Genomic DNA, 14,389 nt, shown 5'->3' with positions numbered 1-14,389 from the left:
TCTCGGTGGTGTTTGTAAGCTTTCGTCTCCAGCGTGCAGTCGAAGAATTCTCCCTCGAGGGTTCTTTAGAAAAATATCGCTCTGGAAAGCTGACGCTGCATTAAAGTATCAACTTTAACTGTCATCATGCATCCGCAGCATCACAAATCCTCATTCTTCATTCATTATATTTTATCTCCATTTCTGAATCCTTCTACGTTCTGTCTTCCTGAATTGATTAGTTGGTTTATAAAGTGCTGAATTGTTTATTTCTGATCTTCTTTTTCTTCATGAACGATCCAGAACTCTCCTGCGTTCTGGTTCAGGTCTGCTTTTTGGGTTTTATGCTCCGTACATATCTGGAACAGTTTATTAAATCATTTCTTACACAGACCTTTTTCTATACCGGTCTATTTTAGCTTCTTATGGTGAGTTTATTCTCTGTCTCCATGTACCCATGTGCAGCAACGATATTTCATTTAAAATGACGATGACACAGCTGGAGGGACCAGGGTTCTATTCCCGGGCTGCACGTTTGCATGTTCTCCCCGTGTTAGCGTGGGTTCTCTCCGGGTTCTCCGGCTTCCTCCCACAGTCCGTTAAAGAAAGTAGTAAAAGTAAAACTGCCCAACACAGAGGATCATGTGTTGGTTGTGTTTGTGAGTCAGTGTGCACCTCTGTGTTCAAAGAGGAAGTGAGAGGTTTAATATCAGTGAGTCTCTGAGCACAGGGAAAAGCCACAATCAATGCCTTTCAATTCTCGGTACACGGCCGACTGTAGCAGAAATACTTTGTCTGCAATAACAGAGAGCAGCAACAGCAACAGCAACAACAACAATACTAGCAGTAGAATACATACTAATATAAATAAATAAACTAATTAATCAAAAATGGATAGATAAATTATTATAGTAATGTAATCATACCGTAATACATCAGCAGCAGAACAAGCAGCAGAAATAACAATAACATTAGTAGAAATGATAACAAGAGTAATAGTAGCAGTAGTAGTAGTAGTAGTAGTAGTTGTACTAGTAGTAGTAGTTATAATAATTATAGTAGAGTGGTAATAATGAAAATTATAATAATAATGATAATATAATTATACTATTATACAACAGCAGCAGAAACAAAGCAATAGTATTAGTAATGGTATTAGTAGTACTATAAGTAGTATTAGAAGTAGTATATGTAGTAGTAGTAGTAGTAGTAGTAGTAGTAGTAACATTGGTAGTAGTAGTAGTAGTAGTAGTCGTAGCCACTGTGACAAATATTCCTGGAAACCTGCAGGGTTCACATCGCTGCAAACAAAACCACATACAAGTTATATATAGAGTTAAATAGTTATATATAGAGTTATATATAGAGTTAAATATAGAGTTAAATAGTTATCTAAAGAATTATATATAGAGTTAAATAGTTATCTAAATAGTTATATATAGAGTTAAATATAGAGTTAAAGAGTTATCTAAATAGTTATATATAGAGTTATATATAGAATTAAAGAGTTATATATAGAGTTAAATATAGAGTTAAATAGTCATCTAAAGAATTATATATAGAGTTAAATAGTTATCTAAAGAGTTATATAGTCATATATAGAGTAATCAATAGAGTTATTTATACAGTTATCTACAAAGATATCTACAGAGTTATCTTCATATTCATGTCTTTGATTATCATCATCTCTGACTCTCACACAGACACATCGACACAACAGAGAAAATGAAATGAGCTCATTATTCTCTGTTTCTGTTTGGATGAGCCCACTCACATCCTCTCACAACTGGATCATACATCACGTATTCAAACTCAAAGCTGCTTCAGAGATTTACTGACTTACTGGCAAACATAGTAAAGTCTTTACAGTAAGCCATGTTTACGACACAGAACTATCAATACGGCAATAAAATAATGTCCGGATAGCAAAAGCTCTGTCGGTGTGTTCGTTAAGTGTTAATTTACTGATGAGGCTCTCTACATACTGTACATATGTACAGTGTTTGCATACTGACACAAAAGAGCAGCTGCAGACAGAGAGTCTGTCCCGACACGCTGTCAACACTTTTCATATGAAGTACTATTTGTATAAGAGCACATGTAGTGTGTCCATGTCCAACATGGAGAGATGAATATTCACTGTGAAACAAGGCTGTTGTGATTCAACACATGTTTAAACACAGTGTATTGGTTATTAAATGTCATCATTTTGTCTCTGGTGGAGTTTTGGTTTTAAACAGGTTTGCAGCTCCAGACTGTGGAGATAACACTTTGTCTTTATATGACGCATGTGAAGAGTAAAGGTGCTCAGTTTCAGACAATAACACAATAAACACAATCAGAAGATCAAATGTCCTAAAGTGTTAACTGAATGTATTCAGTTGTGACAGAACATCAGCGATCACCTCAGTGGAACCAGTATCTTCATATTTACCTTTGTGATATTGCAATATATTGTTAAGCCTTCAGAGACAACAATCAGCCTTCTCCATCTCTACAACACTTTACTGAAACCACATTAATACCAGATATAAGTATCTTAAAACAAAGTGCTGGCTGAAAACAAACCACAGCTGTAGAGTCTGTACTGTACATGTTGGAGCTGAATTGTGTGACGTGCATCTTATTGTACCTCCATGATGTTTCCTACTGCACCAGATACATTATGTGAACACAGATTATGTGACAAGTAACCAGCGGTCGACTGCAGTCTACTATACACATATATAGTATATACTATACACATAAAGTATATTGTTAATATACTCTTTACTCTTTACTGAGGTGAAAGTAAACACGCCGGAGTAAAGATCTAAACTAAAAGTTACAAACATCATCTCTCAGACGAGATTCATTAAATTAGAAAAACTGAAAATTAACTAAATATAACAATGTTTGTATAACCGGACAATTTTAATTATTTTCCAGTTTTTAAGTATCCTCTGTAATAAATGTATAACACAAAATATTACTTCAGGAAAAAGACGAGTAAAAGTGAAATTTCTACCAAGAAACGGATTCACTAGAACAAAGTAAAAGTACACATATGAGAGGATGAAGTTATTATAGGAAATATAAACTATATAATTTACAAAATACATATATATATGTATACGTATATATATATGTATATATATTTATTACAAAATACATATACATATATATGTATATGTATATATACATATATATGTATTACAAAATACATATGTATATATATACATATATATATACATACAGTTATGAAATGTATGTTATATATATTATAAGACTCTAATTACATGAATACAAATAGCCTCTGAATCAGAAGTAATGTGTCGTTTTCTGACATAAAACATGTTACCACTTCAAAACCATGTGAAGAAGCACATTCAATAAAAGTATTAAAGCATCACAGTGTGGGACATTTAGGCTTTAAGAGCCACAAACACAATAAACATATTCACAAAGTGATGATGTGAAATAAAACGTGAAATCATGTCATGTGACCAGAACAATAAGCTCTCTCTGATTTGAATGTGTAAATGTCAGCTGGGACGAACGGTGGAGGAACAAACTCTCTAACACGTCCACGTGCATGCAAACACACACACACACACACACACACACACACTCTACAGGATATGTAATCACAAATACTGTTCACACAGAAGTACTCATATGACTCGTACAACACAAATATTCCCTCGTCTTTGATTTGAGATCTGCTGATTGTGAATTACGTCGTTCAAAAGAATCTGCATTTAGTTTATACAATAACATTCTCCTTTAGAATAATAACAATAATAACAATAATATTGTTTTCTTTTCCGCGTCATACGCACGTTGTTGTGATCAATGTAAAATAAATCTGTGACACTTTTAGGATTGAACGTGTTGTGTCAAACAAAAATAACCACAATGTGTTTATATTTAATAACCCGACAGGAATATTAAACAATATTAACAATAAACATACCCAGCTGGTCCGGTGAATGCCGGTAGAATGTAGATATAATAACAACATTATCATTACAGCTGCTAATACTAATACCACTAATACTACTACCAATACTACTACTGCTAACACTACTACTGTTTCTGCCGCTTCTGCTGCTGTTGTATTATAGTATAATTATATTATTATTGCTATCAATATTACCACTACTACTATAACCATTATAGCTACAAATACTAGAACTACTACTGCTACTACTACTATTACTATTACTATTATTATGACTACTGCTGTTATTGTTATTGCTGCTGCTGTTGTATTACATTAATAAAATCTATCTATCAATTATTAATTAATTAGTATATTTATTTATATTATTATTAATTCTACTGCTCGTATTGTTTCTGCTGTTGTATTAAAGTATCAATATACTAATACTACTCTTATTGTTATCATGGATCCTGTTGTTACTGTTATTATAATATAATCATTATTACTATTGTTATTATTATTGTCATTGAAATAAAATAGAATTTACATGCACACACATATTTAACAAGTGGACACACTGTATGTTCACACACACACACACACACACACACACAATATTAATACCACAATATGAGTGGTAATAATAATTACACATATGGACACATAACACATTTAAACACTCTCACACACACACACACACACACACACACACACACACACACACACTGTCAGAAATAAGAAACACAAGCAGACACACAATATGTTCACACACACACACACACACACACACTGTATGTTCCAGCTCATAGTTGTAATATTACATGTGTAATAACAACATACACACACTGAAAAAGGAACCAAAATATGTACAAATAATATAAATAAATACAAATAGTGTCTGTACAAACACACTCAGAAATAATCAACCACACACCCACACACACACACACACACACACACACACACACACACACATATATATATATTTGCAGATACACAGAACAGGACACATTCAATTCACACAGACTGAAATACATAATATACAAAAATGTATCTGCACAACACACACACACACACAGTCGATGGAGCGATGCCACCCACGAACTGTGAACGCAACACCGCCTGACTGAAACCATAAACATGTTTATATTTACTCCTCGCTGACATTTAACATCTGAAAGCAGTCTCATCGGCAGAGACAAATATCAAATATCTGCTCCTCTAACGACCATAAAAACACATTTAACCATTCAAAAAATGAGTCAAAATAATCATAAATCTCTTTGAAAATGTTCCTAAATTAAATGTCAATGATGATTCAAAAATGCAGCTGAATTTGAGTAGAAGTGTAAAAGTGTAACCTCAACAATGAAATATGGATATTATAAGTCTCATCTCAGTCATGAATAAATACAAAAAGTCAAACTGTGTATTAATGTGAGTTTTTATGAGCAATATTCTGCCTCTTTTCTTCTTCTTTCATGTGTTTTTTTTGCAGCATTTGTTGTTGCTGAAAAGGTTAAACGACTTTTTTTTTTTTTTTTTCCAGTCGAAACTGAGTGGGTTGTCAGAGAACCGAACATTTCTCAGGGTAAATTTCCCCTGTTGCTCTGGTAATATTATCACTCCAAAGCATCACAGTTTCAGTATGACTTATGGATTTATTTATTTATAAGAAGAAAACAAGTCTGACACCGATCAACGCCAAATACGCTCGCACGGCGACAAAAACAACATTTGACACCAATAAATGTCACGGCAGAGTCTCGGTATCAACATGACTTTATAGGTGACAGAGGGAGGCTGTAGTGATTCATTCAGATAGAGCAGAGGGTGGAACGGTGACGGTTTAAAAAGTGTTTGGTAGTCATCTGACTGTGGAGCAGCACGCGTTCACAAATGAACAATGTGCCGAAAAGAACAGAACAGAACATTTTGAGATGAATGTAACACCCAGAAGAGTTTACACGTCAGCGTTTGTCCTCGTTGTGATTCTCAGTTTCACTATCGCTGATACTTTTATTTATTAAAGAACACAAAGCAGCAGCGTGACTATGATCAGAGGCCCGTGACAGAGCAGCAGCCGGCCCGCTACAATTTTATAGAGTTCCACAAAAGCAACAAACACAAAGTCACATCACTAACAAGGAGGACAATTTTTCCCTGGACAGCAGAGACGGTTTTTGTCTCCGTGGGACGTGGACGGACGTCGCTACGAGACGATCGTCTGAGCCGACACGTTTCACAGAAAGATAAAAAAAACAACAACATGACATCATCCAGCATGGCGGCCATGTCGCCTAAAAATACAGAGAAGGGAGTCGGACGGCTTGAAAGCCGCCGGTTCTTTGCTATCAGAATTAGTCAGAGAGCAACGAGGCTTTGATGAGTCTCAGAGAGAACAGAGGAAGCGGAGGAGTTGAGTTTAAAGAGGAGACAAAATGAAAGACAAGAAAACAGAAGGAGGGAATTAAGAGCAAAAAAGTTAAGAGCATTTCAAATATATATATATATATATATATATACATACATATATGTACATAAAATATTGAAATAAATAAAAACAGACGTAATTAAAAGATATTATTCTTATTTACATTCAATCAAATCAAATTGACTGTCCTCCATTTTTATGTCACCAATAATTTTAGGTTGAAAAAAATAGACCAAATAATTAAAGAAAAGTAAAAGTAAAAAATAATTTAAATATTTAAGAATGTTTCACTAATTCACCATGAGACACGAGTTCAGTCTGAATCATGAAACCTTCAATGCATCGTCGATCAAAGAGGTTCTCCTTCTGGTTCACTTTCACTGTGAGTAGAGATATGAAGAGATTCACACAGAATGAAATCTCTTTTATGTGCTTCTGGATGTTTTGATGCAGAAACAAGAAGAAGAAGAAGAAGAAGAAGAAGAAGAAGAAGAAGAAGAAGAAGAAGAAGAAGAAGAAGAAGAAGCCGCGTCGTTATAAACCTGCTGCAGAGACAGAAGAAGAGTCCGTGGGAGACAAACAGACACTCTGACACCACCGTCTGTTCAGAGGGTTGAACTCCTCCACAGGATCAGAAGATCAAGAACTCGTCTTCATGCCGTCAATCAGGAGGCGTTTGAGCTTCTCTCACTGCGACTGAAAGCACGTTCAGAGGAACTAAAGAGCAGAAGGTGATCGATCAGAATGTACCGCTCAGCGCTCGCTCTCTGGGATTCAGCTCAACGACCCACAATGCAGCGCTTTGGCTCCGTGTCACTGATCGTCCTCATGAGCATCAGATGCTCAAAGAGGCTCGTTTCACGGTGCATTCTGGGAACGTTTTGCATTTATGATTTATAGAAGACGAAGAACAGAACGAAACTCAAAGTAATGCATCCCATAATATTCAAATATCTGAATCACTGCTGTCTACTGCAAAAACTATGAAAAGAAAGCGATACAGCAGATACATAATGTTCTATATACACACAAACAATCATGTGTTCATGTTTTATAGAACAAACAACTCAATGAGAAAGTCCTCAGACGATGAACTGATTATGAAAACAATTAGTTTCAGCCTCTAGTTTCCTATTCTATAAGTCAGGTCAGATACATAATCAAATATCATAACATTAATACGTAATGCAGGACATGAAGCCACAATGAGCTTCCTCATGATATTAACAGTGTGACGATATTTAAGAGATGAATATCAGAGCCTCGAGAACACATTTAAATACAAGAAAATATGAAGAATCTGTTATTGTTCATGCTGATAACTGAAGACAGACGTTCAGTGTTCACTCCACTCGACCAGAACGATACGAAGAAATAAGAAATGTGTCACTTCATGATTCATCACCACATTAAAATACACAGTCCCAGATTATACATATACATATATACATATATATATATATATACATATATATATATATATATATATATATATATATATATATATATATATACATATATATATATATATATATATATATATATATATATGTATATATATATGTATATATATATATATATATGTATATATGTATATATATATATATGTATATATATATATATATATATATATATATATATGTATATAAGTATATATAAGTTTAAGTTACACGTGTTACACGTATCAACTTCCTATAGTTGCATACAAAATAAACTTCCAAATTCACAGGAAACAACTTAGTTAAGTTTAAGCAACTAAACTAAACTACTTAGTTAGGTTGAAGCAAAGATCATAGTTTGGGTTAAAATAATGAAAGAAGTGTCGTTACTGAAGCTGTCTGCTGGAGGAAAGAACGCTTTATGTTTTTAATTAGAGACCTAGTTTGTTTAAGTTCGACAGGCTGAGGTCTAAAAATCAATTCATTTATGAGCGAACTCTGGTTTGTTGTAAACAAAACTAAACAACAAAAATAAATACTGAATAAATGAATCTGGATGATTATGAACATTATACTTTATGTACAGCGTGTTGGATCTATATCTACATACATCTATACATACAGCAACCTATGAACATATTAAAACATTTAAATGCATATTTAAGAGCAGTAGTGTTTATTTAGGTGTTAGTGTAAGACTGGTGTTCAGGCTGGATGAACTGTTCTCGTCTCTGGTTAGAAAGTACTTTTATTACATAACTTCACATAATCAAACCTAAGTTAAGTTTGTTAACTCCGCTGATGATGGATTTGAATCATCTTGTGATTGGTTCGCTCGCTTGACGTGACAGCGTCTTCCTTCAGACACAATGAACCCTTCACGCTCTGCTTCCTGCAGCGTCGCTCACTTCATTCACATCAACGGCGGTGCAGACTTCCCTGATCACTGATTGCTGCTCATGTCCACACACGAGACATGCAGGAAGTGTTCCCGGACATTTCAGGGACGGACTGCATGTGTGGACATGGTCTCACCGGACACCGGCCTCTCTTAACTCAACAACAAGATGTCACGCTGCAGAGACATGAAATCTCTCTTTTTAACTCTTTGTGTGTGTGTGTGTGTGTGTGTGGGTAGCATGCACACGTCTAGCTGTCCTGATGTGAGAGACTGCAGGCCTCCCACGGTCTGGGACACAACACAACCACAGGTGGGAGAAGACTCTCACAAACAATCTGCACCAAAGAAGTGATCTTTGGTGTCAGTTAGACACTTCATGAATAACATGCTGTTGAAGTCAAGAGTCATTGGTGTTAAAATGTAGTTGTGAGATACAATAGTCATGTGACCTGTGCATCTTAAAGTGAGACCACGCAGCTGAAGTCTTATTTAGAGTTATACATGAGCCAAAATGTATCCCAACATGGAGGATAAAAGCAGTGCTTTATTAAAATGTGAAAGAGCAGTGAAAGATATTTGGTCCCTTAAACACTAAAGGTTAAAGGTCATTTTAAGATCTTTTTACACATCAGACTCTTTATTGAGCCTCGCAGGCTGCAGATGTTCCTCCGTCCTTCTCTTGAGGTGAAAACAGTCTCCAGATATCGACAGTAGCTCCGTTCTTCACATGGAGCAGACAGGAAACGAGTCAGAGCAACTCACCGCTGACTCACTGCAGTAAAAACAATACTCCACTGATCTGAAGTCAAACCACCCGAGTCACTGCCTCAACTTTCTCTGCTTTCTTTGTTTTTTGCCAGCTGGCGTCTTCCTGCACAGTTTAAAGCATGAATCAATAAATCAAGATGGGAGGTCCAGGAGAACTAAACTGTTTCTGCTGCAGCATAAAGATCCGAGAAAACATCATTAACTGTATTTGCATCAAACAGTAAAGTCGTCGTTCTTTCATCAGCTGACAATGACACTAACGGCAAGAAAAAGTAGCACAGACTACGTAGTCAAGACCTCCTAAACCCAGACCAGGACCGGAGTGTTTGGAGACCGAATCAAGACGTGCAGCAAACAGCAGGACCCAGACTCAGAGTTTTCACTTTAATCACTTTTAAAATGGCCGTCACAGACAGTCCAGCGGTCGTCAACACGTTTAATAACTTGCAGACTTGGACGCTGCCGGTGTTGCGGTGTAACCAGTGACAGTGTTAACCTGTGACTCTCAGCCTGAGTGCGTACGTGGTCGCTCACAGTGACGGCAGCATTTTGAAAACACCAACAGAACATGAAGGTTTAAATATCTGTTTATTGTCTACGACAGACATTCACGCAAGTTACTACGAGCAAACGCATACGGCACCAATTAACATGGTCACTGCTTAAACTGAAACACCTGTTGCTCTGAAACGGTCGCTATATCCTGTCAGTTATTCTGCAGAACTTGAGTGGATTCAGACAGCTGAACATGTAGAGGCTGATAGAGGTGATCGATGAGCTCGTCCTCCAGACCTCCTGCTCCACGGCAAGCCAAACGAAGGAGTACAAGAGTCTAAATGCTGACAGTACAACTGCTCATGAGCAGTTGGGTCAACGACCTCAGAACCAAAGTAGCAGTGAACGACTGCCATCTTGCTACTAAAAACAAGTCCCCCGGTAGATAGCTAGTATAGCTAGTACAGCTAGTGTAGCTAGTACAGCTAGTACAGCTAGTGTAGCTAGTATATCTAGTACAGCTAGTACATCTAGTATAGCTATTACAGCTAGTACAGCTAGTATAAATATCTATTGAGATAATGAGTCAACTTATTGTTTGCATTTGAAGCAGGATTTATGAAGTTAAATGAATCCGGCGGGTTTAGGGAGACAATCCCTTCAGTTGTGGTCTTGGACTAAATATCCAGAGTCCTCTTTGAGACCGGTCCAACGACACGCTCCACATCCACAGCCAGCGTCTGCTTCACATCTACAAACACGTGACGAGCTGCTCCTCGACCTGCTCGACTGCTTTTTAGCTGCATCATGTGAGAATATGTCCCCGTCCGGTCTGACGGCACAAAATGTTCAGTATGTTCGGCTTTGTTGTTGATTATCCTCCAACCTATTCACTTATGTATCTCTGCAATAAACTAATATCTGGCTCAAGTTTAAAGACCTTTTTTTAGTTTTTCCTTCAACAATAACAATTAAAAAAACAACTTTGTCTTTTATTTGACTGTTAAAATATGTCAGTTTGTGATTTTGTTCCCGAGCTGCAGACAGCTGAGGCGTGAACGTGCAGCTGAAGAGATGAGATGATGAACATGGGAAAGTCCACTTTGTGTTGAGTTCTGCTTTAATAGTGATGCAGCTTCAGAGGAGATAAGAGGCGTCCGGTAAGCAGGTCGTGATGTGAGGTCTCCACCTCAGAACTAGCGGACGGTTTCCTCTCACAGCGCCGTGCGACTACAGGAACAGACGGGCTGTGGGGGGGGGGGGAACACACCGTCTTCTGATAAAGTCAACAGCTGATGGGTGGGGGGATGTGAGTTCCAGGAATAAGAAAATATACCGTTGCTGTAAAACAAACCATATTCAACGTGAAACAACAGATTTTTTTTTTTCTTGTCAACTTAACTCAAAAACAAAACTGAGAAAAGGTTTGTGGGTTTCATGCTCTACTATTCAGGGAGATGTGTGATGGGAGGCGACGGTATTACTGCTGACATTTAACGTGTGTGTGTGTGTGTGTGTGTGTGTGTGTGTGTGTGTGTGTGTGTGTGTGTGTGTGTGTGTGTGTGCCATCTGTGGAGCCAAATTAAGCCCACACACTCCTCAAACCTGAACCTCAACACTCTCTTATTCTGTAGACGTTCAGCAGCCACGTGGAACAATTCAGGCAGTTAATCAATTAGTCATCGAACTCATCAGAGTTTGATCGTGGAGGTTTTTTAAGGTGAGACACTTCAGATAAAAACATTGTTTTCATGCACTGGTCCTTTATTATATTTCATATTTTTGTTTTTGTTCCATAACTCGTCTCCTTTCAGACTAGTGGAAATAAAACATTTATTTTATTTCTTTGTTTGTTTACGTCTGTAGATTTCTCCTAAATTTATCAAAAGTTACCATTACATAATGCCTAATTTGCATATTTAAACATAACATTTCAGAAAACTTGTAATACAATAAATACTCATCTTAATGTGAGTAATGAAGTGGTGAAGTTTCATGTTGATATCTGTTAGTTAAATGTTTTACTCTATTCACCTTTAGTGTCTCCCATTAATTAACCGGTTTAAGCTTCTGTTCAATATGATGATGATGATACATTTTATATATATGGATTTTGGATTGTTGGGTCACTATGAACGTTTATTAGAACAAACAATGAATAGTGTATTAATGATTTCATAGTTAACTGTGATATGTTTAGATAATAGATCAATATATTGGAGCAGATGTTTACAATGAAAAAACAGGAAATGAATTGACCTCATATATATAAAGACTGACTGACAACACATGTTGCAGATGTTCATCTGTTGGAAGCTCAAACAGCTGATAACTCACAGACGTCATCAGACACTAGTCATGTACAGAGATCAGCTGTTTACAGCGTCCCTCCTCATATTTTTAGCCTCCTGCAGCATCAGGCCGACGTGTCTGCTATTTACGGCCGAGCGCTCGATTCACAGTTTTCTCTCTGAACGTTAACTTTCAAAGGTCTAGTTCATCTGCTCTGAAGGCCGCGCTGACGACAACAGGGAGCATCAGGAAACACATCAAACAATGTAAGTGACAGAAGAGATGAGCCACGTGGTTCATATCTTACTCCACAGGTAACGCAAAACGTTAGTAAAACAGAAGCAAGAAAAACTGAAAGAAAGAGAACTAAACACACAATACTGTATGTATGTAAACATAATGTAGTATATAACATACCGGGGGGGGGGGGGGAGTATATTTACTATAGTACTGTACTGAGGGCTGATACAGACACAATCTTCTATCATGATATAGATCAGTTCATATCTGGATAACGATATATATCACGCAATTGCGTAGATCATTTCATGTCCCGGTAACGATATATATCACGATATAAATCATGTCATGCCCTGATAACGACATATATCACGATATATATTGTTTAATATCTCGATAACAATATATATCACGATATAAATCATGTCATGCCCTGATAACGACATATATCACAATATAGATAACTGCATGCCTTGATAATGGTATATATCATGATATAGATAATTTCATATATCGATGGCGATATATATATCACGATATAGATCATTTCCTGTCCCAGTGACGATATATATCACGATATAGATCATTTCATGTCCCGGTAACGATATATATCACGATTTAGATCATTTCATATCTCGATAACGATATAGTTCTATACGATATATTAGTAATAAAAGTAGTAGAAGTAGTATTAGCAGAATGTGCCTTATTTAATTTATATGTCTGCTTCCAAAATGTCTCTTTTTAACAACATTCTAACCTTTAAATGTGGCCGTTTCATTTTTCTCAGTAATGTTTTGAATGCATCATGTTGAATTGTGTGAGAAATTCAAACTGAGAAGAGGAACAGAGAGATCTGTCAGCGACGTAGAAAGAGCTCAGAGTAAAACGAGAGATGGAGAGAGAAGTCTTTGGAGAGTGTTTACCTGTGTGAGACAGTATGAGGGTGTGTGTGTGTGTGTGTGTGTGTGTGTGTGTGTGTGTGTGCAACACGATGACTTCATGATAATAATCTCTCATTTCCATAGCCGGCCGGATCCTTCCCTGATTTCCTTATAAAGCTTAACAACAGCAACAAACGTTCGCATCGACTTCTCCTCATTAAAAACACAGAAACCATCACAGCTGGATTTAATGACATTAAGGTTGTAAAAGCTGTTAGATGAGACCTTCAGAAGTAAACACACTGAGTGACCTGCAGCTCCAGCTCTGACACATGTAAACATCTGGACAGTAAAACGTGTTTTTAATGCGCTTATTGATTCATCATCATCTCACATGGAGGCCTTACATAACCTGCAGTGTGTCAGCACAAACAGAGATGTTTACATTCCTTAACAACACCAGAATAATCAAACAGCAGCAGGAGTTTCAATTTATAACCCACAAAACAAAGCTACAGCTGTAAAATAGAGCCAACAGCCATGAATAGTCTCTGAATGGTGTGTGGACAAACCCCTCAGTAGAAAGCTTCAGCACACAGAGAGGAATGAAGGTGTGAAGTTTGGTGGATGTCAGAACTACTGAAGTGGAGATTTCTGGATCAGAGTGTGAGGAAAAACTCCATTGATAGAAAAGCTCCTTTAAAGAGACGTTTAGTTAAAGTCCAGACATTTAGAAGAGTCTCCAGGTGAAGAGGGTCACAACATGAACTAGTTCTCTGAAATGTTGTGTTTAAATATGCAAATGAGGCATTATGTGATGGTAACTGTTGGTGAATTTAGTAGAAATCTACAGACGTAAACAAACAAAGTATTAAAATAAATGTTTTCTTTCCTCTAGTCTGAAAGAGGACGAGTTATGGAAGAAAAATAAATCAGTGGGTGATGTTTTGTAGTTGCCTTCATTGGTCTCTTTGATCATTTCTACGTAATATATAGAAATATTGTTTTTACTTATACACACTTTGAATTATG

General features: G+C 36.7%; 1 long non-coding RNA gene across 2 annotated transcripts in view; it reads right to left on the bottom strand.

The window, feature by feature from the left end:
• Positions 1-14,389, bottom strand: part of LOC137890251 (uncharacterized) — a 60,078-nt gene that overhangs the window by 30,013 nt on the left and 15,676 nt on the right. The window lies entirely within an intron of this gene.

Source organism: Cebidichthys violaceus, unplaced genomic scaffold, assembly GCF_023349555.1.
Source record: "Cebidichthys violaceus isolate CVI_PGR_0920_01 unplaced genomic scaffold, fCebVio1.0.p SCAF_64, whole genome shotgun sequence".
Lineage (NCBI taxonomy): Eukaryota > Metazoa > Chordata > Actinopteri > Perciformes > Stichaeidae > Cebidichthys > Cebidichthys violaceus.
Note: the sequence above shows the minus strand (reverse complement) of the source record. Positions and strands in the feature narration are given on the sequence as shown.